The sequence below is a fragment of the Grammomys surdaster genome, unplaced genomic scaffold (assembly GCF_004785775.1).
Source record: "Grammomys surdaster isolate TR1022 unplaced genomic scaffold, NIH_TR_1.0 125951, whole genome shotgun sequence".
Lineage (NCBI taxonomy): Eukaryota > Metazoa > Chordata > Mammalia > Rodentia > Muridae > Grammomys > Grammomys surdaster.
In genome coordinates, this window is record NW_021620772.1 from 2,736,168 (window position 1) to 2,763,749 (window position 27,582).

Consider the following 27,582-nt stretch of genomic DNA (forward strand, 5'->3'; position numbering starts at 1 on the left):
GCTGGAAGAAGCCTAGTAAGTAGATGTCTCCCCTCTCCTGTGCCTCCATCATTCCCACCAGTTGTGTGGATGATTTTGTGCCTTTTAAATAAATTCCTTGGAAGTGGAAAGCAGTCATTCCTTCATTTTCTTATTCAACTGAGACTAAAGCAGTCTGCGAGTAATATATGTGTGATCAATAAACATAAACCTGAAGAAGAAGCAGAAGACCATCCCACTGAGGGCCAGCCACTATGCTAAATTTTAATACCTTTTCAGGGCTATTTTATACGAATATAAAATGGTTTTATAAAAATAATAGTTATGCAACACCTGACTTTTGTGCTCAGCTTTTACATTTCATAAAACACCACACATTTTAACGTGTATGCATGTATTATTTTGTGCACATACATTAATTGTGTGTTGGGCTTTTGTTTGTGTGTTTAGTTGGTTGGTTTTGGGTTTTTGAGACACAGCTTTCCAGTGCAACAGAACCCTGGCTGTTCTGGAATTCACTTTGTAGACCAGGCTGGCCATGAACTCATAGGGATCTGCCTATCTCTGTCACCTGGATGCTGGGATTCAACAACCGCTGCCTGGCTTGTGTTTTTTGAGATGGATCTCACAGTCTGTAACTTAGACTAGCCCGAAACTCATATAGTTAGTTATCCTTGAGTTCATAGAAGTCCTCCTTCCTCAGCCTCTCTGGTGCTAGGATTCCCTGTGAGCCACCATGCCAGCTCTAGTTTCCTGTTTTACCAAGTGCCCGCCTTAGTGGGTGCCACATTGCTCTCTGTCTTCTAAGCAGCAGCACGCTGCACACTATCACTTTTGCACGCTCAGTAATAAACACTCAGGCCGTTTTTAGTTTAGGTGGATTTGCTGCAATTATTGCTACAATCCTACAGGGAATACTAAAATGAATCTCCATACACATGCCTCTATACATATCTGAGAGTGGGTCTGCAGTATCAGTTCCTGAAAGTGAAATAGGGACCATTCATCCTCCAAGAAACTCCAAGAAAATGCTGATGGGTAGAAAGGTCTCTTACCTGGTCTGGGATGATTATGTACTTGGATACACACACATGCAAAATCAAGTCAAGGCAGATTTTTAATTTAAATGTATGTGTTGGCTAGTTGTCTTTGTCAACTCGATTCAAGCTAGACTTATCTGGGGAGAGAAAACCTCAACTGAGAAAATGCCTCCATCAAATTGACCAGAGGCAAGTCTGTAGGGCATTTTATTGCTTAATGATTGATATGAGAGGGGTCAGGCCACTGTGGATAGTGTTACCCCTAGGTAGATGGTCCTGGGTGCTATAAGAAAGCAAGCTGAGCAAGCCACAAGGAGCAAGTCAGAAGGCAGCATTCCTTTATGTCCTCTGGTTCAGTTTCTGTCTCCAAGTTTCTGCCTTGACTTCCTTCATGATGGACTGTAAGCTGAAATACCCATCCCTCAAAGTTGCTTTGGGACATAGCCTTTATCACAACAATAGAAAGCAATCTAAGATAATCCAAATAAGAAATGATAAAAGATAGATAACCTTGGTTATATTAAAATCTTATAGCACCTAATACTTATAGCTAGTTATCCTTGAGTTCATAGAAATCCCCCTGCCTCAGCCTTTCTGGTACACCAAAGTTAAAGGGTGCTGAGTCTGTAGGAAGACTCTGTTACACAGAACTGTCTGATTTAGCCTCTGGATCTATATGCTAGTTATGTATGCAAAGCAATAGAAAAACCCGTAGAAAAGAAAATAAAAACACAAACATTTTACAGTAGAGGCAACAGGAGTGTTGAACATGCATGTAAAAATGTCCTTTAATACTTAAAAATGCAAATTAAGGCCTCAGTAAAATATTATCTCATTCTCTTCCAATACCTTGTGCTGATAGGGGTTGGGTTCTTATACAAAACTTTGAAGAACCATTTGAAAATACCAGTAACTACACTCTGTGACAGGAGATAAGTACTTTTTACTTCTAGATTCAGAACCTGTAGAAAACCTGTGTAAATCACGTCCATAGCAAAAACCTGGAAGTAAGTCACATGTCCAATAGGGTAGACAATGAGCAATGTGCAATTACCTTTGCACAATGGACTACTGTAGAGAAAACAAAACAATTCAAATCATGAGCTTGAAATTTTTCATTTTATTTAAATGCTGTTGATTCCACTCACTGCAATTTTGGATAAGTTGCTTTTCTGGATCTCATCTCCTCAACTCTAGTTTTCCGGTTCTCTGGTAAAGACTCACCTAATGGATACCTGCTCTGAACACTGGATCTGCCACACAGAAAGTGCATCACATTAGCTACTGTTATTGAAAAGGTGAGACAAAAGTTCTCATCCATCTAAATAAAAAAGGCAATGGGCTTTGAGTTGGATGCTGAGGAATGAGGCAAAGATAGAGAAGCATCAGGATGGAGACAGTAGGAGGAACTTAAAGCAGGAAGATCCAGATGTCAAATGACCAAGGGTATGCAAGAGTGTATGTACAGGGACAACTGGACAACTGTGGGTCAGAGTGAGTGGGCAAGAGGGCAGACAAGACAGGGCAGGCATGGAAAACAGTATTCCCACCAGACCAGAGAGCACTGAGTCTGCTCAACACCTTCCTCCTGCATGCAGAGGGGGAAAGTCCTTCTGGTAGCACAATCAATATGTTACTCATTATCTTGTATGGTGTTGCTTTTGATCCCTTTTTGTTGGCTTATTTATTTTATTTCTGTCTTACTGATACCAGTCAGAAGCCTAATTATTAATAGAAACTCCTTCCTTTTATTTTCTTCCTTCCTCCCTTTCTTTCTTTCTTTCTTTCTTTCTTTCTTTCTTTCTTTCTTTCTTTCATCCTTTCTCTCTCTCTCTCTCTCTCTCTCTCTCTCTCTCTCTCTCTCTCTTTCTTTCATCTCAAGACAATGAGATCTGGCTTCAATCTCGTATTTGCCCCACACAATTAGTATCTATGTTTTAGTGTGTAGTGGTTAATTGTGATCATCAGCTTGATTGACTCAAAAAATATAGGAGATTAAACAGAATAGGCTCTGGGTATCTTCAGATGTTTCCAGGGAGAGTTAACTAAGGGGTAAAGACCTGTCCTGAGTGCAGAAGCACCATCTCATAGTCAGGGCCCATATGGAACAAAATAGGAGAAAGAGAGAGGCAACTAGTGCAGTCATTCTACCTCTCTGTTTGCAGGCTGTAACCATGTGAGCCTCTCTGCTGTCACACTGAACAAAATAGGAGAAAGAGAGAGGCAACTTGTGCAGTCATTCTACCTCTCTGTTTGCAGGCTGTAACCATGTGAGCCTCTCTGCTGTCATACTGTCCCTACAACAGGCTGAAACCATGAAACCCAGAACCACGATAGCCCCTCCTCGTGTTTTTATAAGCTGTTTTGTCATAGCATCACATCTGACTAATATTCAGTGTATAAATGTCTTGTAAGTCATCGTTGAGTGTACAACATTCTTTTCCAGGAAGCTTTGTTAGTTCACACAAATGGAGGTAGGGTCATGGCATGGAAGGGAGTCAAGTTTGCTTTGATGTACTTTGACCTGATCAGTGTTGAGCCTAAACCTTGCCCTCCTATTCCAGATGCTATCTGGGGAAATGATGATATGTCACAGGGTTTTGTAAACTTCCGACATGTGGTAGACCAGATGACATCTCCTGTCTATGATTGTCACTCAGGGAAGGAGATCAAGTTGACGATGTTCCATTTTCCCTACATGAAGGAAGTGTGTGGCCTCCTTTTTATCCCACACAGGTCCTAGCTCAGGCCCTGGGACCAAGGAGGCACTCAGGCCTCTTTTATTAAGTCTCCAAGACAGGTGGCCAGGTTCCTATTTTTAGTCATTTTTTTGGTAGTCCTCCTCCTCTTCTTCCTCCTCCTCCTCCTCCTCTTCCTTCTCCTTTTTTTAAGATTTACTTTTTCTATTTATATGAGTGCTCTACCTGCATGCCAGAAGAGGGTGTCAGATGCCATTATAGATGGTTGTATGCCACCATGTGGTTGCTGGGAATTGAACTCAGGACCTCTGGAAGAGCAGTCAGTGCTCTTAACCACTGAGCCATCCCTCAAGCCCCTTTTAGTCCTTAAAAAAAAAAAATGATTTCAGAAGATAATTGTCTCGATTTTGATTTAAATAGTCACTCAGTGTTATACTAATGGCAAGAGGCAACACACTCTGGTTTAGTTTTGGAATCACTAGAAATGAGCACATTAGAAGAAGAAGCATTTTTGTTCACTGGCTCGGAACTCACAGATTTCTCAGAAAGGAAAAGGAATTTTCCTCAGTCTCCGCCATCATTTTGTTGAAAAAGAAGAGCCATGAACATAATCTTAATGCCGAAGTTATTTGCCTCAAGGCTTTATTACATTATGAAACAAAGACCCTGGGGTCAGGACTGGGTTGCCAGACTCCTTGTATCTCTTGTTTCTTGCTCTGAGTTGGTTCTAGAAAGATTTCTTGGGTGAATATGAGCTTTGGATAGAAACCATGGCTGAAGGGACCCTTCTTGGGACTGCATGGATTACATGTGTTTGATATAAATTCCACAACTTGAAAGGCTTCATTTAATCCTCATACACGAAGGTTTTTCTTTCCCTTTCTTCTTTTCCCCTTGCAAGTAAATGTTTCACAATGTAGGAAAGGTCTTTTGAGGCACCAGGGATTATTATTTATTCCCCATTAATTAAAGTGGCAGAATCAGAGAGGACTAGCTTTTCCTTTGAAGTAGATCATTTCTTTTAAGTCAGATCAGATCTCACATCAATTAAAGGCAGCATTCCTGGGCGCACCTGAGCAATACATATTTTCTTTAAAAACGTTTTGCCTGATGCCTGAGCGGTGTCCTAAGGGGAGGAGTCTCCCTGTTTAGCTCTCGTTTTAAGAGTTCCTGTGGAGTGTATATGACATTTTTTGGTCCTCTGCTCTAAAGAGAAAAAGCAGGATGTTCTAGGTTTAAAATCAGCAGAAAGCAAAACAGCAAAAGTTCTTCTTTTGTGTAAGGTGCACTTATATGCAAATAACGAATACCATTAGTGAGGCTCCTTCTGAAAGTCTGAATGAGGAAACTTGAAATTTCGTAAGTCTTTGGGCTTTGTGTCAGATTTGTTATTTTTATTTTGGCTCTGGTGTTAGTTACTTTTCTCACTGCCGTGATAAAATACCAGGCAGAAACAACTAAAGAGAGGAATGATTTCTTTTAGCTCAGAGACTAGGGGAAGCAGTTCATCCTAGCAGGGAAGGCAGCTGACATAGGTCTTTGCCTTGGTGGTGGTGATTATAGTTGGTGGGATCTCGCAGTGGCGGGGGCTTGAAATTGTGGGAACTTGAAGCAGGGGGAAGTTGGAGTGGTGGGACCTTCAAGTAGTGAGAACTTGTTGTGGTGGGAGCTTGAAGCAAGGGAGCTTGCAGTAGTGGGTCCTCAAAGCAGGAGGAACTTGCAGTGGTGGGAGCTTGGAGCAGAGGGAGCTTGGAATTGTGAAAACGTGGAGCTGTGGGATCTTGGAGCAAAGATAGCTTGGAGCAGAGGGAACTTGTAGTGGGGGGTGCTGGGATCAGTGGAAGCTTGGAATTGTGGGAACTTAGAGTGTAGCTTCTCCATGGCACCAACAAGGAAGCAAAGACAGACCGGAAACAGAGTTAGTCATAGCCCTCTAGTGCCAAAGCAGTGGCCTGTGACTATCATGGAGACCAAGGAGCCTTTTGGTCATGTTACCAACTAGAAATCAAGTGTTACTGTGAGTCTACAGGGACCTTCCACATCGCAACTGTAACAGTTCATTAATATATGCCAAAGCCATAAGCATCCCCCTGAATTGTGGATCACTAAAGGCTCTTGCAATGCTGGTATGTGGAGCATGTCTCAGCCTGACCCCTTTCCTTTCAGGCAGGATCCCAGGCACCCCTCACATTTGGGGTGTTTCTAAGATGGAGTGTGACAAAGCTGGACAAGCATAAACTCCTAGAGTGGATTCCACAGTTGAGATGCCTGAGAAGTCTTCTCATACCCATCTTCCTTCCTACCCAGAGGTTTTATCTTAAAGCTACCCATCTGGGTCTCCCCACCACACACCCCACCCTATATAAATGCATATTCCAGAAGGGTTCCTTGCTCCTCTTAATGTGGTATCTCAGAGGCCCCCAGCTGGTCCGTTTCAATGGTCCAGGTCTCCATCATATCCAAGGGATCCAGTCTGGCCTTCATCATCTTGCCACACACATTAAACTCATGGAATCCTCTCCAGTCACAGCACCCACAATACTATGCACTTTACCTTTTTCTTTTAGAATGTGGTTGTGAGGTAGGGGATATGGCCTGTGGGCAAAGTACTTACCACATAAGCCTAATGACTTGGTTTTGGATCCCCAGAAGTCACATAAAGGTCAGACACAGTAGCTCAAGCATCTCTAATCACAGCATATCCTTACCAGAAGATGTGACACAGAGATAGGGGACTAGCCAGAAGCCCCAAAGCCAGCAGTGAAGCAGGTAAAACCCAAAGTGTGACATGTGCACTATGGCTTGTATGTACCCCAATTCAGATAAACACACACACACACACACACACACATACACCCACACCCCACACACACATACATACATACACACACACACACACTGTTGCTCTCACAATTTTATTCTGATTATTACAAATATACTCTTGGACCTGGAGAGATGACTCAGTGGTTAAGAGTTAAGGCTGTTCTTCCAAAGGACCTAGGTTCAATTCCCAGCACCTACATGGCAGCTCACAACTGTCAGTAACTTCAATTCCAGGGGATACAATAACTTCACACATACATGCAGGCAAAACACCAATGCACATAGAGTAAAGACTAATGAATATTAGCAGGTGGTGGTGGTGCATGCCTTTAATCCCAGAACTTTTGGAGGCAGAGACAGGTGGATCTCTGAGGCCAGCTTGATCTACAGAATGCATTCCAGAATGGCCAGGGCTACACAGAGAAACCCTGTCTTGAAATAAAAACAATAAGTAAATAAACAAACAAACAAAACAACAAAATCAAATGAACTAACTCTTCATACATCTTTAATGAAAAAAATCATTTTAAAACTTCAGCTTGATACATAGTGTTATCTATGGCAGAGACAAAAATGATCACTCCCCTGGCCTATTCACAACAGTTTTGTTGACACCCATCTGATTGTGAAATAAAAAGAAAGGTCCTGCCGGGCAGTGGTGGCATACACCTTTAATCCCAGCACTTGGCAGGTAGAGGCAGGATGATTTCTGAGTTTGAGGCCAGCCTGGTCTACAGAGTGAGTTCCAGAACAGCCAGAGAAACCCTGTCTCATAAAACAAAACAACAAAACAAAAAAGAAAGGTCCTATTGCCTCAGACTGTGCACATAAACTGACATGTCTCAGAGCAGGTGACCACACACTCAGTTCTGAGAGATTCCAGGGAGGTGCATGCTTAAATAAAAGCAAAGGAAAGTGAAGCTAAACTCACACATTCCAAGCTCATTTCAGAGGCCCCAGGAACTGCACACTCTCCTGATGCTTTAACAAACACCAAAGCAGTAAGAATTTGAAGAACAGAAGAATGAGCCATGGAGACAGCCAGAGAGAAGAGTGAGAGGTCCATTTCTACTGTGGCACCATATGCCCTCAGCCAATGCCTATTCTCCTGCACTAGAGGCCCCATGTCTTTTAAACCCACCCATCAGAAGGCTGGGGCAAAGAGAAATCTGTGCATTCGCTCTACTTTCCAGGTGCAGTGTAATTAAAAATAAGATAGGGTTGAACCAAGATGATCCTAATTATCTTTATTAAAAACACAGGAGGCAGCAGAGGTCCATACAAAAGAAAAGTCTGTTCTTAGACAACAACCATGTTAAAGAAAAGCCCAGAGCTTGAAAAACTCTGTGACTGGCCTACTTTCCTGAATTTGATGTTCTCACAGGTTGAACACCTTAACCCCTTCCTGCTCTTGATCCAGAAACTGTTCTGGTGTGGAGGGAAAGCTTTAGCATCACCACTTGAATTTGTCTGCATCCTCCCCTTGCCAGCTGGAGATGCTGGGCAAGATACCCTAGTTCTCCAAGTCTCCATCTTATCACCCATGTAATGGGAACACTTCACAGCTGCTGTATAGGTTTGCTGTTGATTAAATGAGACCATGTAGCTGCTGTGGGTTTGGAAGGCTGTAAGCGTTTAATGAACACAGCCTACTGTCGCTATTATTTGATGCGGGTGTTTGCTGCTGGCATTAGCAGAAACAGTCTATGTGTACATCATCGACATCATCTGGGAGCTCGCATGCCTCATGGTCTTCACCTCGCTGGGAAGCCTTGGCCTTCATCATTCTCCTGGCACCTCAGAGTCCACCCAAGCCAATTCCATATTCTCGAGCACATGAGGTGTGGACATGACTCCCATAGCAATTACTCCCCCAGCAAAGAGCAAGTCTAATATAGACACTGAACATCTCTTTTTACACCGCCATATTCTTCCCCTTGAGTTAGAAGATGTGGCCTTCTAACTCAAGAATTGTGGCAGGGACTTCCTTAGACCTTGGGACACACTGGTTACTGCAGTTTCCTTTATTTTCTATGAACATAAAAACAGGTCTATACATCCTGCTTAGTTATGGTATACAACAATGAGCCCTATGTACGTCCTTTCATACAATCTGAGCTGCTCCCCACACCAAAGAAGTTCAGTGTATGATAGATTTTCCAGAACAAACTATATGATATCCTAAACACTGAGGGGAGCTGTATTAGTTCTTTTTCTATTACTGTAGTTAAAATACACCATGACCAAGGTAACATATAGAAGGAAGGGTTTACTCAGTCTTACTTTTTCAGAGGGGTAAAAGTTCATCACAGTAGAGAAGCTCGGCAGGAGACAACCATGATGACTGGAGAAACAAGCAGAGAGAGCAAACTAGGAATGGTGCACGGCTTAGAAACCTCAAAGCCTGCACCCAGTGACATACTTCCTCCAGCAAGGCCACACCTCCTACCCACCCCCACCCCCTCAAACAGTGCCATTAACTAAGGGCCAAGTACTCAAACACCTGAGTCTATGGGGACATTCTTATTCAAACTACCACAATAACCATTTAAACACCATCAGTGACAAGAGACCCAGTCATGAAAGTCTACAAGTATGGCTGAACTTGTTGGAAGCTGCGTTGCTTTTTTGTCTTGTTAGAAGGAAGCAGCGCTGTTAAGTGCTACTTTGATCAGGGTGATTCTGTACTGAAAATATCATGGAACTTGATTTTATGGGAGCTATTAATATGAGCTGACAAGAGAAGGATTTACTTAAGCAAATTTCCTTCTAAGTAATTCCCTAAAGATCAAGTTATATAGACCAAAGCAGCCCTGGTATCTTTGCATTGGTGGCAGTCTTCAGTTTCTATGATATCATGTCATGGGGAGTCACTAATTGATGGTTTATCTTGGAATCTGTAGCTGAGCTTTTCTAACCTTGGAAAAGAGGTAAAGAAAACAAGAAACAGAGACCAGCTGCAACGTGTCTCCTAGCCAATGAGGCAATGCCACATGACTCATAAGAACTCTAACCAGGGAATTCTATGGTGAGCTTGTGTTAATCCTTTAGTGTGTCTTTCATTCCTCTATTCCATGGACCTTGGAGAGCTGTTGGTAATCTCAATCTCCTCACCATCAAGGATGGTTTTTCATCTGGGCTGAACAGAGAAAATTTCCTCCATAAGTTATTCCAACCAGAAGAGAAAAGATCTCCTTCTTTTGATTGGCTGAATAAACACCAAAGCTTGGATGGCAGTTTTACTGTCTGCCATTTTCGACAGACAGCCTCGGGATAGTCACACAGAAAGACAAAGGGATAGAATTAAGAGATGGGAAAAGTGCCCAAATTTTAAAAGAATCATTGCAACTCCTGGATGACTTTTTTTTTTTCCTGAAGCTGTCCAGACTGCCAGGGACATTCTGCCCACCACCCACCTTCTCTTAAGCCCATTTGAATTGGGTTTATATCACTTTCATCCAGAAGCATCATCAAAAACAATTAGAAGCAGTGCTGGGCAATGTGCAGTGCTGGGCAGTGTGCAGTGCTGGGCAGTGTGCAGTGCTGGGCAGTGTGCAGTGCTGGGCAGTGTGCAGTGCTGGGCAATGTGCAGTGCTGGGCAATGTTACTGGTGGGTGAGGTGCTTGGCCAAGACCAGGAGCTAAATCACCTCCACATTACAAAGGACAAACTAATCTTAGAGAAGAATATTCTGTTGCCTTAGAAGTGGCAGGGCTGAGACTTAAATCCAGATTATTCTGTCTCCAAATACCCTGGTGCCTCCTCAGGAGATGAGAAGCTGTGGAACGCTTTCCAGATGCTGTAATTTTCCAAGACTGTGTGTGATGGAAACAGACCAGCATTTGCTATGGACTTCACATTTTTTTTAAGCCAACACACATATGACCAGGAGAGCTTATTAACTGATGGCTCTGCCTGCACTCAGGGACTGCAGCTGTCCCACTGGGCAGGTTGGGCAAGCAGAGGACAGGGACCAGCCACACACTGAGTCTGAGTGTGGCAGTAAGTAGGTATGGCTGGAGTAAGAAGAAGATGGAGTAAATATTTTAAGGATATGTCCAACATTCACATATGAGAACTTAGCTCAGGTCAGCCCAGCATGCATACCAAGGAGGGGTAGAGGAATGGGGTGTGAACTTCAGAGAAAACTGGGGCTTGGGAAAGTCTATCCCACAGGGAGTTCTATGGAGTGCTTAGTGGAAAGAAAGATGTTGAAAAATTGAAGCTGAGGAAGCTCGAGTCTACAAACTAAACAGACAGCAATGCAGATACTCGTGGATTCTCTCTCTCTCCTTCCGATCTTTCTCTCTGTCTCTGTCTCTCTCTCTGTCTCTCTGTCTCTGTCTCTGTCTCTGTCTCTGTCTCTCTCTCTCACTCTCACTTTCACTCTCTCACACACACATACACACAGTCATTTCCTGCACAAATATTTAATGGCCAACTATAATAATTAGGTCATGTGTGACACCCATTAGCAATTGCACGAGTGCCCACATGCAAACACGTGTGTGACAGACAGAACAGGATCTGGAAAGTTGGAAACTGAGGATTTTAAAACAGAGCAAGAGAAAAATATTAATTAATCACGCACAGCTGAGGAGAAGTTCTGAGTGCTGCCAGGACCATGTGGACTGAGGCCCAGGATGGTAGGCAAGGAAGGAGAGAGAACTCAGCCAAAGCATGCAAGAGCTTCTTGAAGGTTGACACACAGGAGTGCTGTCTGCCTTTCTTATTGATACAACAGCTCACAGAGTAGTCCTGGTGAATGAGATTTTCAATTTGGAACACAATCAGCAGACCAGGGGCTGGAAAAGGCCAGCTCCCTAATGTTAGTGGCTGGTGGCTACCAACATTAGGTGTGGCTTTTTTGGATTGCAACACTGGTTGTCATGTCCAGTATTTCACTGGATCGCTGTAGCAAACCTGGAGAGGCAGCTCTGGCTATCTGCTTTGTCCATACACAGAATGAAGCTGATGAACTGGTTTACCTGAGCCTAAAGAGGCTGGAACATACCAAACATAAGACCCGAGCTTGAGGCTTTTGTAAATGCATGCCCTCATCTTCCTGCATTATTTTCTTCTGCTCCATCTCTACTGCTGGAGGAGGCTGAGGGAATATAACTGGCAAGAGACCTTTGTGGCATACTTCCTCTGTAGAGGAGGATCCCAGCCTGAAGGCAGTGTATCCAACTAGGCTTGACGAATTTGATGATTTGGCTCATGAGTACTTGAGAGAAGCAACTCAACTGAGATAATATGGCGAAGGCTTTTGGGGCAGGACCAGTCAGTGCTAGACCTCCCTGCCTTCCTCTCCAGACACATCTCATAGCCTGCCACCAGTCACATCAGTAGGCATGCTTTAAGTTCCTCCAGCACAAGAGGGCGCTAACATGGTTCAGTTCATCAGATGAGGCATAGAGAGGGCAGGTAATGGTCACAAGGTCAAGAGGCAAGGGTAGTGAGGATTCCAAACCAGCAAGCTCCGCTTTAAAACCCACGCTCACCCCACTGATCATGTCTAAGGCATTAAGCGGTGGAACAAAAGAATAATCATAGAGAGACTGAAGCAAATGTACACCCCAAAGCCCAGAGTCACCGTAAGGTTCGCACACTCTTATTTACGTATGTAAAACCAGCCAAATAACAATATAACATCTACTATTACCTATCACTCAAAGTCTATGTCCCGTGTGAGCAGCTGCTACAGGATCAGTTTCCTTTATCTTGCCTCTGTGTAGTCTTCGGGACACCTACGTCAGTGCGTAATCACATACCCGTTTGTGATTTATCATGTAATAGTTTGTCTTCTTCAATATCCTAGCGCTCGGTGCTGATAACAAACCCATGGCTGGGCAAACAAAGGAAACTCGGAGCTCAAGAAGTCCTCCTTGAATGAATGGCGGAGTGAATGAAACATTCCTTGCCGCCCTAGAGTCGCACATTTTTTTTTCTGCTCCTGGTGGGAGGAGAATATTGCTTTGTTTCTCCTCATGCCGTCTTGGGACTCTCACGCATTTCCCACAGCGGATCTGCATGGTGTTTACAGGTGCCTTCTGAAAACCGCCCACTCCTGGGTTTCTAAACTCAGAGAAGCTGTGTCTCTGAAATGTCAGCCGCTCTCGTTAAGTCTCTTGCTCAAAAGAAGCGAGGGATTCAGACAAGGAAAGTTTTCAGCTCCTCTCTTGGGCGTGCCAATTGTATAATGAGTCTGTGGGACTGAGTTTATTTCCAAATTTAGACCCACTCGAAGCACAATGGAAGCTTATAAACTCATCCTGGTGGCTCCCAACCTGACTTCTGACTTTTAAAAATTACAGATTTTTTTCTGAGTTCCTTGAGTGGTGAGTGGGAGCAGAAAGTTCCAGAAGACAGACTGCGTGCGAAGCTCTGATCATCATGTCCTTTTCTCTAAATGTAGTTATGTAGAACCTGCATTCCACTCCCGTGGGCATACTCTACAGGCAAATACTTCCCTGGCCTTTCAGGGAGGCTGTTCTATTTCAGGTTGACCAATCCCTTCAATGCCCTTGATCTGGGCTCCTGGTTATATAGATTTCGTAACTGCTTCCTTGTGATCTCTGATTTCTTTATTTTTATTTTTATTTCATTTATACACTTTACATCCTGCTCACTGCCCACCTCCAGCGGATGATCTTTGCTTTCTTAGTATTCTAATTTCCTTCCTTTTGAAATCACCCAATGGATAGATGTACATGTTAACCCCTATTTTATCATTTGAGCCTTTTAAATTCATCATATAGGCTATATCTTCTTCATAGCTTACCTTAAAGATGATTTTAAATATTACTTTAATTACCTAATTACATTTGAGACAGAGCTTCTGGAACTCAAAGCAAAGTGGCCTTCCTGCCTTGGCCTTCTGGGTGCTGAGCTCTAGGTGAGAGCTACCATGTCTGGTTCTGTAGCAGTTACTTTTTTTTTTTAAGATTTATTTATTTTAAGTTTGTAAATACACTGTCACTGTCTTCAGACACACCAAAAGAGGGGATCAGATCTCATTACAGATGGTTGTGAGCCACCATGTGGTTGCTGGGAATTCAACCCAGGACCAGTACTCTTAACTGCTGAGTCATCTCTCCAGCTCCCTCTGCTACAATTTTAAAGAAGACATTTCTTTCCACTGAAGCTCCAAAGCTGAGAAACGCAGTGGCGAGGGCTCGTGGTTGGAAGTAGGGATGATATTCCATGTAGGCAGGATGTGGTCCAGCTTTCCCTGCTCCTGAATGTCTTTTTGTCAGGGTTGCATCAAAAGTGGCAAAGGAATGACTGATGCACTACAGGGCAAGAACCACACCAGTAGCAGTGAAGTCTTTGGTCCTTTTCTTTCCTCCGACCTGGGGAAGCCAGAGGCTGACAGGTGCTTAGAGTGAAAGAGCAGAACAGAGAGGCTGAAATGATGATCTTGCAACATCAGCACCCTCACCCTCTCACCTGTTAAGTCCTGGAAGGGAGAACCTCCGAGGAGAGTTATAAGAGTAGATGTGGAAAGTAAGATCGGGCTCCCTAAGATGGCAGCTTCTGGTTCTCTAAGATTGGGCCAAGAAGATAAGGAGCCTGCCTATAATATGCCCTAGGGGCAGAAAGTCTGAGTGTGTGGGGAAAGAAGTAATCCAGAGTCTTTCCTGCGAATTCAAGAAACCATTACTGTGGTTTATATAACTAGTTGTACACTTTGTACGCAGCAGATAATTCACAGTTGTTAAGCGCTCGTCCACTGGGTCCTGTGTTTTGTCATAAACCCTGGTTCCTCCTCATACCCTAGAGGGAAGTTGGGTGGTTTGGGCTGGAGCATCACACTTTGTTGGGGGGCTTTTCTAAGAAGCAGGCAGGAAGCAAGAACCAGAGAAATACTATATTCAGCATGATGCTACCCTGGGTTAATGCTCACCCCCTACGGCCTGGGGACAAGGGATGGCTATAGGGCAAGCCAGCCAGCACACTGCTTATGTTCCACCCTCTGTCCACAGTGGATGCTTGCTCTTGAGGGCTGTAATGAAGAATCTGAACTCCTAAAGTCAGTAGGACTTACAATTCTTCTCCTTAGAAGCTCCTTATCCTATCTCTAGGACTTGATGAAGAGGAGGGAAGCAGGAGACAGCAAGGATGCCTTAGAGACGGACCATGCACAGCAGCCTCCATGGGGGCCCTGCCTGGGGATAGGAAGGCCAGAATTCATCAGGAGGTCAGCTAACCTCCAAGAGATGGTACCAGAGGAAGAAACTGCAGAGGATATTACAAAGGCACCCTCACTGTGAACAGGATTTAATGATGAAACCGCTCTAGGAAGCAAATGATAGTTTTTGAGCAGTGATTCTAGTGTTCGAACAACTTTCCTTTTCTTTTTCTCTGCAGAAATGGTGTAAAATTGCTGCCATGTAAAATGCAGTAAAACATGCAGAATATGAAAGAAAAGCATAGAAGCACACCATATATGACTAAAACATTGTTATCCTTCTGAATTTTGTGAGATTTATAGCAATTGCTAGCAAGAAGTTGAGATTTTCTGTGTTTTCCTTCTTATTTAAGGTGACTCTGCATCTAACTTTGTACTTATATTTTATTCTAATTTCAACATTGCATTTTTTGTTTATTTATGTGGGAAGGGACACACGCATGCCACTCCTGTCAACATTTCATCTTTCAAGCAGGGCTCAAATGGCACACACGTTAGTTGTTATGTGTAACTCACACAACTTCCCAGGCTTGCTACCATTGATACAGTGTGATATTTTCATTTGGATCACTTCTTGTCCTGCCTTAGCAAGGAGAAGTTGTCTGAGAGGGTTTGTCATGGAAGACTTACCCTTCTGAAGTATGCAGCCCTGACCCCCAGGACAGCGCCAGATAATTCCCAGCCATGCTAAGTGGGTATTCAAGAGTGTGGAAGGACTTCTTAGAAGTTCATCTCTGTGGCCTGGACCCCTTCATCTCGAAAATGGAGACTGACTACTGGGGATGAAGGTGGGGGTCTCCAGATAATAGCTCCTAATTCTTAGGGTCTTGATTATCCCTCCTCACTCTTTATTGTAGTGAAATTAATAGAATAAGCTTTCCAGAGATGTTGAAAATGAATTCCATATTGAGACTATATCATAATATAAATAATTAATAGAACAGATTATTTTGAGAGAATCTGTGAAGGTAAATAAATATGGAAATGCCAGAAACATGTGCTTATTAAATGTAAACACACAAATTAGGTTTATTATACAACTTCATCTTTAACTTTCCCTTATTTTCTTTCTTCCTTACTGATCCCTAAAACAGTAAAGATTATCAGCTAAGCAAAAAAAAAAAAAATGAGCTGAATAATTTTCAATAACTGAGGAAAGGCTTGTGTTGCTTGGCTGAAGTGGAGAAGAAAAGAGCTTTCTGGAGGATCACTAATATTAGGAGAAAATATAGGGGTTTATTATGTTGGAGTACTGAAACTTATTCCTTGATTAGGTGTCAGAAGAAAAAAATGCCACTAAAAGAGCACAGGGTGCTTTTGTCTCAACCACCAAACTCCAGGTCAGGGATTTGCAGTGACTGTGGCTGCCATCACAAAGGCTGCCTGCTTGAAGAATAGCCAGAGGATACATATTTCTAATACCTTTGTGGCAGTGGTTAAGTGCACGTACCCAAACAGTGTGGCCTCCACATCTACTTATGTAGGAAAACAGAGCTCGCCTCCAGAGTAAGTTGGCAACACAGGAACACAGGCTCAGAGTCCTTCTGTCTCTCCTATCGATGACCCACCTCTTGCCTGAAAAGCTCTGCTAGAAAATTACCTCATCTTACATCACATCCTCTGGAAATTGCTGTTGGGTCTCAGGGAGAGGATCTAATCAAGCCATTCTAATCAAAATCCTTCCCACAAATTTAAATACAATTAAAAATTGATGGTTGACAGTTCCTCTCAGTTGGTAAAAACTGTGTGACACAGAATCCAACAACTTTTGTTTCCTGTACCCCACCTTGGGAGAGAAATCTGCCTGCAGTGAGGGAAAGGAAGCCAGCAGGGGTGTGACCCAGTGAGGTGTGACTCTTGTTTTCTGGTCACCCCATCTCCTGTGAGCTTCTCCCCTTCCTGTTGGTTTTTCCACATTTCCTTGGGTTCCATGAACCACTAAGGCCTCCCTTTGTCTCCATTGGTCCAGACTGATTTGAATCACTAATTACCAAAGAAGTCCTGTCTTGCCTGCTGTTTAATTAAATATTTGATTAATTGAAAACTCAAAACTCTCTACCTCAACAGTGTTCACAAAATATGTTTTTCTGCCCATGAAAATTGATGTACTGAATGCAGTGATTATTCCCTCTAGTTCTTCCTTCTATAGATTGATTATTTAGAGCACTGGAAAAGAAGGTATCAAAACACAGCCAGCTGGTATGTCACATGCCTGTAATTCTACTACTCAGAAGGCTGAGACAAGAGGGAGGACTACAGGCAGGACTCAACCTCAAAAAATCCCCAAACCAACCAACCAACCAAACAAACAAACAAACAAAAACCCCAAAACCACCACCACCACCACCACCACCACCACCACCAACAACAACAACAACAACAAAAACTGAGCAACAAATAAAAAGTCATAGACATATTCCAGGAAGGAGAATGGGTGTGATTGGTAATAAGTGTATGAAATGAGTTATTTTCTTGACCTATGTTGTCTCTTTCATAAGGGCTTGCTTTGCGCAGGGCTGTCAACCGCAAAGCAGATTAGAATCCCTGCCCTTGCAGAGCTGGTGCCCCATTCCTTCTGGATAACGAGAACACCAGTCATTGGTGCTACTGATTTTAGAACCTGGACATCTTTCACTGGATAGACACACATGTTCTGAGGAGGGGATGGCCTCTGCCTGCTTTCCCCATCCAAGCAAATATGGCAAGAGAATTCTCTGCTGCCCTTTGTAACTCAAGTTCTGTTCATAAGTCATCTGGAAGGTATCTATTGTCAAAAGTCAAGGGGATGATGAAACAGCCCACCCATTTCCAAAGTACCAGAGCAAAGATGTATATGGCTCATCAGGAGTCAGAGGTAGAGTGGTGGATGTACAGCACAGTGCTCAAGGGCATATATTACTCTCCCAGAGGACTGGAGCTGAGCCCAGCACTGGAGGCTCATAACCTCCTGTAACTCCAGCTCCAAGGGGATTCAACACCTTTAGCCTATTGGGTCACCTGCACTCACATTCACACACCCACAAGCAGACATACACACATATCTGTAATTACAAATAATCCCTAAAAAGTCAGAAGGGGCTGAGGATATAGCTCAGTGGTAGAGTACTTGCCTAGCATGTGCAGGGCCTGGGTTCAAGTCCCAGTTCCATCAGTCCAGCCCAGTTGAAATGACTCTTACAAAGAGCATGTCTAAGAAAGATGCTTTGCTTCCTCTGAACTTGAGGAGGATTTGTCTTAACTCTCAGATTGATTGTCTACACCTAAAGTCTTTGAATTATCCTTGATTAACAAGGAAACTGGTAGAAAAGTCTCCTCTAAGTCAAGATGGTCTCAGTAGTCTGTTTTCTGGTCATCTGGGGCTTCCTCTCACCCCTCTTGAATCTGAAGGTGAATTCACCCTCTTGAAGGTGAATCTTGGGCTGAGGAAGGTGAGGTAGTAAAGGCTTGGGCTGGTAGATACGCTCCTGTGGGTGTGAGGAATGCTGTCCTTGACCTCACAGCTTCTCAAACTTTAGGTAACCTACAGATAGCTCAGGGCTGATGGGAAATGACAGGTTTTGAGACTGTGACCAAGCTTCCAGATGAAGCTTCCAAGCTTCCTTTTCCCTTGTACGATATATGAGGAATACTGTGTTTCAGCACCATGTCTAGACTTATCCACACAGCAGAGCCTGAATCCTAAATGCTCAGGATTCTGCAAGCAGCTAAGAGGCCTGGGCACTTGCAGACCAGAGCTGCTAATGGCTGCTCCCCTGGCAGGAAGCCAGGGAGCAACCTCAGCTTGTTCATCTGTCAGAGTGAGAAGCCAAAGGCTCTGGTGAGCACCTGCTTCCAGCCCTCAGGAAGCCAGCACTGAATTTAGGCCCTCAGCAGCCGAGCTGCAGAGAGACGGGATTTACAGACAATTGCCTGCAACCACAGTCAGGCACACAGCCTATAACCAACTCGGTTTCTGCCAAATGCCTGGCCCTGGGAAACTGCAAGGGAAATAGCTAGCCACCAGGAGGTGGGGGGTTGGATCTTTTTGTTTATTTTTTTAATCAGCACATTTGGGGTCTATTACCATGGTTTCAGGTTTTCCCAGTGTGGGGGCTTTGTGGGATAGTCTCTTTTTATTTGGTAATATTTTAGATTTGGGACTCTCATGGGGTTATCTTCCTTCCTTGATCCTAGAAACAAAGGCAGTGACTGATAACTTCTTACTCCACAAGGCAAAATAATTGTGTCTCTCTTATCTCAGAGAAAGGCTTCGTTTTTTCCCTGAAAAATATTAATCACCCTATCTTTTACACATTTAAGCTCCTTGGCATTGCATGGGAAATTATCTGTTCCCCACTTGATTCATGCAAAACCAAGCCTATATGCCCATCCTAAATCTCTTCTAGTTTTCTTCCAATTAGATGCAATCTTTTTCCAATACTCTAATTAATACTTCCACATTAAATATTAGGCCTTGTAAGAGAAAAATCATCTGTAATATAGTCAGATCGAGCCAAAGAGGATTTTCAAGCTCTTGCCCTTAATCTTTCTTTCAATTTTCTGCCATTTAGAAACAATTTTTTCCCCAACACTCTAATGAATGCAAATGATATTCGTGATTAGTTAGTATTATGCTAATCTGAGCCTGGAATTTACCTAAATCTGCATGGTGTTGTCTGAGCACCAGATTGCTTTGGGTTTCTGAGGAAAATTACATTAGCCTGCCAGATGTACAAAACATGATAGAGTAGAAATCTGAGCAAATAATCAAGATTACATTAGTTTTGTTTCTTAATGAACAACTGTTGGCATTAGGGATTACAGACAAATTATGGTTTTCCTCTCTGAGCTCCAGCAGCTAAGCAGCTGTTGTGAAGGTCCCCTTTTCCTGACTACCCCTAAATAGATTGGGAGCCACCAGGGCAGAGGGAAAGCATCTAAAATTTCACATAATTTAATTTGTTCCATTACAAAGTAATCATCACTACGAGGCCCACAGCTAACCTCCAAATCCACCCCCCCACACACACACACACACACGCACCCTCTCTCTGGAATGTGGGAGCCATTTGAGGATTTCTGGGACAAATTCAATGTGTTTTTCTTTCTCTCCTGAGTGGAGGGATGCAAGCTACGTGCCTTAGAGGCATACCTGCTTTCTCTACCCTCTGGGCCACTTTCCAAAAGGGTGCCTGCCTAATTCCTGCTACTTGGGTGACACAGATGGAATGCTGCTGATAAGCGCTACAGAGGCAACACAGTCCATCTGGCTGCAGTCTCAGAGGCTGACTGCACCAGACACTAGCAGAAACAACAGCCATGTGAGCTTAGACCCTCATCCAGGGTTATTTGATCTATGTCTGTGAAGTCCCACTATAATGAGATCCTTATCCTACAGCAGATGCACCGTGGTGATGGTCATGGTGATGGTGGTGATAGTGGTGGTGGTGGTGGTAGTGGTGGTGGTGGTGGTAGTGGTGTGTGCGTGCACGCGTGCTGGGTGCTGGGTACATAGGTGAAGGGTTTAGAGAGGTAATTTAACAACCCACCATCCTGTTCTTGGACATTTCACTTGACATCAATCAGCAACATGGCAGGACTGTGGCCTTTCCTGCTTACTTAAGTGCCTCACTTATAGCATACTGCCTCATTCAGTGTGCCATTTCTGGGTCCAGAGCCACACTCTCTCCCTGCAAAAGCCAGGGCCTTTGTGCATGTCCAGTCCGTCTTAGAAATTAGTACTTTCTTTCTCTCCCTCTGGAGAAACCATAGCATTGCCAAGATTGATATGAATTAGGTGCATATGAATTAGCTGTCCTATAGAAGCTGGAAGAGGCTATCTCTTAATTTACATACTCACTTTCTTCCCACACTGGATCTATCACAGGGAACGGAACTAAGTCTGCTTTTTTCACATAGTATTTGTTGTAATAATTCATGAAATTCTAGACACAGGGAACAGATTCACATAATTGCAAATACAGTGTTGACAGGGAGAGAAAGCTTGAATTTCTATACCATAGCATGGATAGAAGTTCTAAACCATAGTGCATTTGTGATGATATCCTCACAGACACATGTGCAGAGGCTGAGAACCCCTCAATCTTCAGCCCCCCACAACAAGGATAAAGGCTAAGCTGAGGTACATGGACACAGGAGTTTCTTGACTTGCTGTGGCTGGCTGAGCAAGGCTGTTTGAGGATGGAGTTCATTTTGCTGGCTCTTAAAATCTCCCAACCATCCTGACCCACAGATGGCCCCATGGCTGTTCCAGATTCTCACTGCCACAAGGGAAGTAAGGACAAGATCTGTTAGGCTTATTTCAGGTTCTTACTCCCAGCCCCTCACATCTGTGTCAGTTTCTAAGCTCAGGAGATGCTTGGGAAGGGAAATTGAGAGGAGCGGAAGGAAGGAAGGGAGGAAGGAAGGAAGGAAGGAGGGAGGGAGGGAGGGAGGGAGGGAGGGAGGGAGGGAGGGAGGGAGGGAGGGAGGGAGGGAGGGCAGGCTGCAGAACTATTCTCCCTCTGCTTCCCAGTAGGGAGCCGAAGCTTCTCCTCCGGCCTGTTTGATGCTCCATGAACCTCAAGCAACATGTACTGTTTTCATGTCTCCCTGGATTGGCAGAAACATCTGTGCCCTGCCCCTGGGACTGGGGTTGATTCACTCTCCTGCTGAGGAAAGGCCTCAAGGCAGAAGGGCAAGGTACTATTGCCTGAACCCTGACTGCTCAGAGAGAGAAGGGTGCCTGGTTCACACAGGTGAGAGGAGCTTTGCTAGTTCCTTTGAGGAACCTCAATGCAGGTCTCTTTAAAGCCTCACAGTGAACGTTTATAGTTCATCTCCTTTGTAAGTAAGTTGTCCCACAGGTGGGGAGTGACTCTGTGAAAAGCAGAGGAAACTCTGGGCACTGAGACAGGAGAAAGAAACATTGTAGGACCACCACAGCCTTTCTGCTCTCGAGTTGTTCACAGCAAGCTCAAAGCAAACTGGAGTAGTGGCGTGAACAATAAGTGGATTGACATGGGCAGGAACTCAAAAGCCACAAGAAATCACTGTGTCAGAGCAAACTGAACTGAAACCTCTGAGAATCTGCTGAGCTGGTTCCCTAGCTCCCCAGCTGCTTGACAGCTGAGAGACAGGGAGCACATTTCCATACGCAGCCTCTATAGCTTTTTGGGCAGAGACGGGGATGAAGAATAAGAGTAGCTATGGGATTTAACCTATTTTTTGTCATTGTTGTTTGTCTTGTCTATATGTCTTCCTCATTATAAAGAGTCTTACAGTAAAGCATTGACCATCGTCCCTTTTTCATTAGAACACAAGGGTCACCCCATGTTCAGGGAATTGCCTCATGTACAAACCCCTTCAGGACTCACCACAATCTCACAAAAATGCATCTTGCTGTTACCCCAAGCAACGATCAAGGCAAGTGAGTCACTGGGAGGCTGTCATTGTCCTCTGTGTCCAGCTGGTCACCACCAATTGTCATGCCAGAAGCTCAGGGAGTGGAGTGTTTTTGTGCCTCTCAACAGGATTTGAAACTCTTCAAAGGATAATTTTGTATCCTAGTTTCTCTCCCATTTTAATGTTAGCTCCCCTTAAAAGCTTACTGCTTCTGTAAAATGTAGATTGGGAAGACGCCAGAGAACAGACTCTAAAGCAAGTAGCTGGACTCTTTGACCCCTCCTTGCAGAGCAGTAGCCCTCGTGGTACATGGCACCTTCAGAGCTTAGGTATCCTCGGGGATACATTTATGCCATCTACCTGCTCTGATTATTTTTATAAAAAGTCATTTTTTATATATCCACTGAACAACCAAACACTAAGCACTACTTTTCCCCAAAAAACTCTTGGGTCTCATTCTATCACCTTATTTTAAAACTGAGGACGTGTCTTAGTAGGTATGACTTCACCACAGAAGACTTAACAGTCATGAGCAGGAAGCCGGATGGTTTGCAGATGGTTCCCACCTGTCAAGAATAGACAGACTCCTCTGGACTTGGAGCAGCCCAGAGAAGACCCCAGTGGAATGTTCTACAGAAGTGTATAGCCTAAGACCACAGTCCTTAAAATAATCACTTCCAAATAATAGGAAATTCCTTCAAAGGGTGAGATTCTAATCATGGAAGGGCTGTAAACACAGGAATTGGAAGTATGTCTGGGAAGATACTGAATTCAGTTTCTGAAAAGACTTCTCATATCCTGGTGTTTTTCAAACCATGTGACCAATGGGCCACAATATCGATTTAAAGATTTAATAATGAATTTAAATAATGAACTGGAATACATTAATAATATCAAAAGTTTAAAATACTAAGCATAAAGACTACTTTACATATATTTCAAGTATTTGCTGCTCTAAGTGTGTACAAGGTAAAGCCTTAGAACAGATGAACTCATTTGTACAATTGCTCAAAACTGAGTGATCAGAGGCTGGTGTGATGGCTCAGTGGTTAATGCTAAGCCTGACAACCTGGCTTCAAGCCCTGAGGACCCAGGTGGTACAAGAAAACTAACTCCTTGAAGTTGTCTTTTTTACACCTCTCTCTCTCCTTCTCTCTCTCTCTGTCTCTCTCTCTGTCTCTCTCTCTGCCTCTCTCTCTCTCCCTCCCTCCCTCCCTCCCTCCCTCCCTCCCTCTCTCTCTCTCTCTCTCTCTCTCTCTCTCTCTCTCTCTCTCACACACACACACACACACACACACTAATGCACACAGGGAATAAATGTTTTAAAAACAAAAGGCATCAGAACTAGAGAGTCAAATGGCTTGCTTATGCCTTCAGAACAGCTTTAGAACATCCTCTGACCTCTGGATTCTTGGATTGACTGTACTTCCACAGCTCATATTGATTGAGAAAAAGAAGCACTCCAAAAGCAAGCAATGACAGTGTGTTAGCGAAGGGGTAGGCAAGGCTTCTGAACTGAGGGAGTGGATGCTCTCCTAAGCAAGACAAGGAGGGAGTCAGAGGTCCTGTGCACGTTGAAATGTCTTGAGATGAGATTCAAGAAAGCTATCCAGGCTGTTCTTAAATGTTTTAATTAAATATAAAGCTACTCAGAAGTGGTCTTTTTATCCAGAGGTGGGGGGGGGGGGTTCTATCTAATTAAAATGCCAAGCTTTGCTTTTGGCTAAAATGACATCAATGTCCCATAACACAGGAGGTACTGGGCCATTCAGAAGTTCTTGAATATATTTGGTTGGGCACAATGGTTTTACTCTTGGGGCTGTCCATGTTCAGCTGAGTGAACACGGGCGAAGTATCTCTCTCTCTGCACTCTTTGGTGCCTTTGCTGTAGAACAGTAATCATACACACTCACACATCCCAGGGTTGCTGACAGACTGAGAGCTGATATGTGCTAAGTCTGCAGCAGGCAGACTGACACCAGGGAAGCCTAAAGGACAGAGTCATCTGGAAAAAACTGCAGCTATACCTCACAGTCCAATAAAGCAATTTTCTCAGTTATGGGAGTCTTTCAAGTATAGCATTCAGGTAAAACCAGGATCAGGAAGCAACCTTTTGACAACACTGTTTCCTTGGCAGACTGGGATGGTCTTCATTTGGGAAAATAGCTCTACCCAAAAGCCTTTCAATACTCAGTAGTTATCTTTATTATTAACATCCTGACCCTTCGCTAGACTTAGTCCAAGAGTTTGTAAGACATTGACTCTGTGGACATCAGCGACATCACACATGTATGCTATGATCGGGAAGTCTCTGTGAAAGTTTAGGAAAAAGCAAAATGCGGAGGACTAACATTTCCACACATTCGATAAGAAAGCACTCATGAGGGAGGGAAGTTAGAGACAAGGAGTCCAGCTGACAAAAGTAGCTGTACTGTGTGCTGAGCTGATTGATTGATTTCTTAATTAATTTATGATGGCTCAACAATAATTACAAGCTACTGTTTGTCAGCCAAATCACTTGCAATGAAGTCAAAGGTTCACCTCGGCACGAAGGTTCCAAGGATCAATGCATCAATTAGCTGTGTTGGCTTTTGTCCCACTCAAAGCTAACATGTGTCATTAATATTCCGCCATTTGTATGTATAAACTAATTGAACATTCATGCTACATAAACATGCGGTTTGCATTATGTGGGGTTCCACATAATACATCTTTCATGCCAATATAATGAATAGCCTCACATAAGAAAACGAATATCTTATTGGAAAATAAAATGGCAGTTTAATGTTAGTTCTTCTATGGGTGGCTGTGTCTAGTCATGGTGATCACTGTATAACAGAAAATTCTTGAGTTTTGTGGATGAATGAGCTGAAGCAAATTTTAGGTGCAATAGACTTTTGTGTGAGATTGCCTAATTCTATCAGTAAGGACCTATGTGTGATCACACAAAGCCGCCACCCCCACTGTTCTCCACAACAGATGCTAGACCATAAAGGATGTTAACCAGAGCCATGTGATTGCCTATTTCACCTACTCAAAATCCAGATTGGAAATCTATTTGTTTTGAGTAACTTCTGCTAGGTTCGATGTCAGTGTCAGCACTGAGCGCTGAGCTTGGTGGGAAACAGCGAAGCACCAAGGAAGGCAGAGGAAATTCTAGTTGCCCTGTCATCGCTGCACTTTCTTATTTTTCTTTGAGCCAGAGGCTCTGCTGGAGAAGGCGGAGCAGTGCCTCTGACATCATCTGTGACTGGTGTTACTGGAGTAGAGACATCTGCCCACAGATGACTTTCTCCTCACGTTTCCCCATCACTGTTTTACAGTAAAATACACAGAAACACCTGGGGATGATTTGTAGAGAAACATTATTGATCACCAAGTAACTCGTCGTCTTATATGGAGGGCTAGTGTGGCAAAGAGGGACCTAAAACTTGCAGAGGCTTCTAAAATATTCCAGTTTGTTTCATGAAAGCCAGATGGGAAGGGAGTCCCAGGAAACAGGGGTGAGCAGGTGACTTCCTGGTGAGCTAAATTTGGGACTGAGGTATTTATAGCCAGCACGATGGGTGCAGGAGTAAGCAGCAGGACTCCAAATTTTCATTACACCCAGAGAACCTTGCTGAAGCAAGGCTGAGCCCAAAGATAGTCTCTTCACTATAAAGATCCCTTTCTTAGGCTTGTTTAGAAGCAGTGCTCAGAAAATGCTTGGTGCGCGCTCTCTCTCTCTCTCTCTCTCTCTCTCTCTCTCTCCCCCCCTCCCTCCCTTCCTCCCCCTCCCCCCCCCTCTTCTGCTTCATCTTAGGTTTCTGGTATTCCTTACTCATTCTTCTGACCCCTCAGCAACCTGCCAGTATATAACAGATTGCTTTCCATAAAGGTGCAGATGTGGAAAATAACCCAACATTTAGAATAAAAAGACCCCTCCTCTTTGTATGTGTGTGTGCGAGAGTGTGTGGGGGGGGCAGAGACACATTTTTTGAGACAATCTCTTGATGGTACTTGGAATTCTCACCAAGTAGCAGCCTACACCTGCTTCCCAGCTTCCTCAAGTAGCCTCTGCCTCGGCCTTTCCAGCTCCAGGAACATGCCACCATGCCTGGATTAGTATGTGGATTCTGAGACTCTAACTCAAGTCTTGCACTTACACTTAATAGGCACAAGACAACTCCTGGATATTCTCCCTAGCTCAGAAGAAAAATCTTATTAAGTCAACTCTATTTCAACAAAAAATAAAAAGCTAAAAAAAACCCATACTAATTCTATAGCCGTTTGCCTGATCATGTTAAAACACATTAGGTTGTCCCAGATTCTGAGATGTCCTAGTCATCATGAGGATGGTGGTGTGAGAACATGGGATCGAGGTGTGCTCTTGGCATGATTTGCCCATCTTCTACCTTCCTCGGCAATGTGTATCCTAAGGGGACACGGAATTGGCTGCTTTTGCTTCTGGGTGTCTTCCTGCTCTTTCCTTCAGTTTTCAAATTCATAATTTCATCATAACCCCAGCATACTTCTAACGCATGTAAGTTTCACTGTGAGTAGGCCACCTGGGTGGTCTCAGGCTACAGCCTGGCAGCCCATCATAATTCATCAGCTCAGACACTGAGGGCTCAGCAGGATCCCACCAGCGAAGGAGGTGATAACTGTCTTGATGAAACCTAGCCATGATTGATTAGGAGCCCTGTGTGTGCAATACTGTTTAGGCTGTTAAAGAATTCCTGGTCTGTATTTGCTTAGGATTTGTAAGTTTGTGTCTATACCTAAGCAACCAAACAAGACAAATCTTAACACAGAACCAACGTCGTATACTAATATGTGGCCATTCACATTGAATAATCATACACACAAGTCACATACAACATAGAAACACACTAAATTGTGCTAGCCTTTCATCTCAAATAGTTGTTGGTGATATTGTTGTTTCTAACGATCCTAAAATTAATCTGGGAGATGTCTTAGAGCAGGTTCTCAGCCTGTGGGTTCCAACCCCTCTAACAATCATCTATCTCCAAAATATTTACATTATGATTTGTTACAGTGGCAAAATTACAGTGATGAAGTAGCAATGAAATAATTTTATGCTCAGGGGTCACCACAACTGTATTAAGAGTCAGAATTAGGAAGGTGAGAACCACTGGCTTAGAGGTTAAGGACTCGCTGATCTTGCAGAAGGCCTGGATTCACACTGGTTTCCCACATCCATATGGCAGCTCACAGCCAGCCCTAACTCCAGTTCCAGGAGATTCAATGCCTTCTCTTATTAATTTCCCTGGACACTAGGCATTCACATGCTACACAGACATACATGTAGGCAAAAAAAATCTCATGCACATAAAGTAAAATAAAATATTGGAAAAATTATTTACAGTCTCATGTGTCATCTACTTTGTAACAAGCCAAATCCTCCCGTGTTAATGCGCACTAAGCACAAGCTGGAATAGTAACCGCTGACGAACGAGGGCGC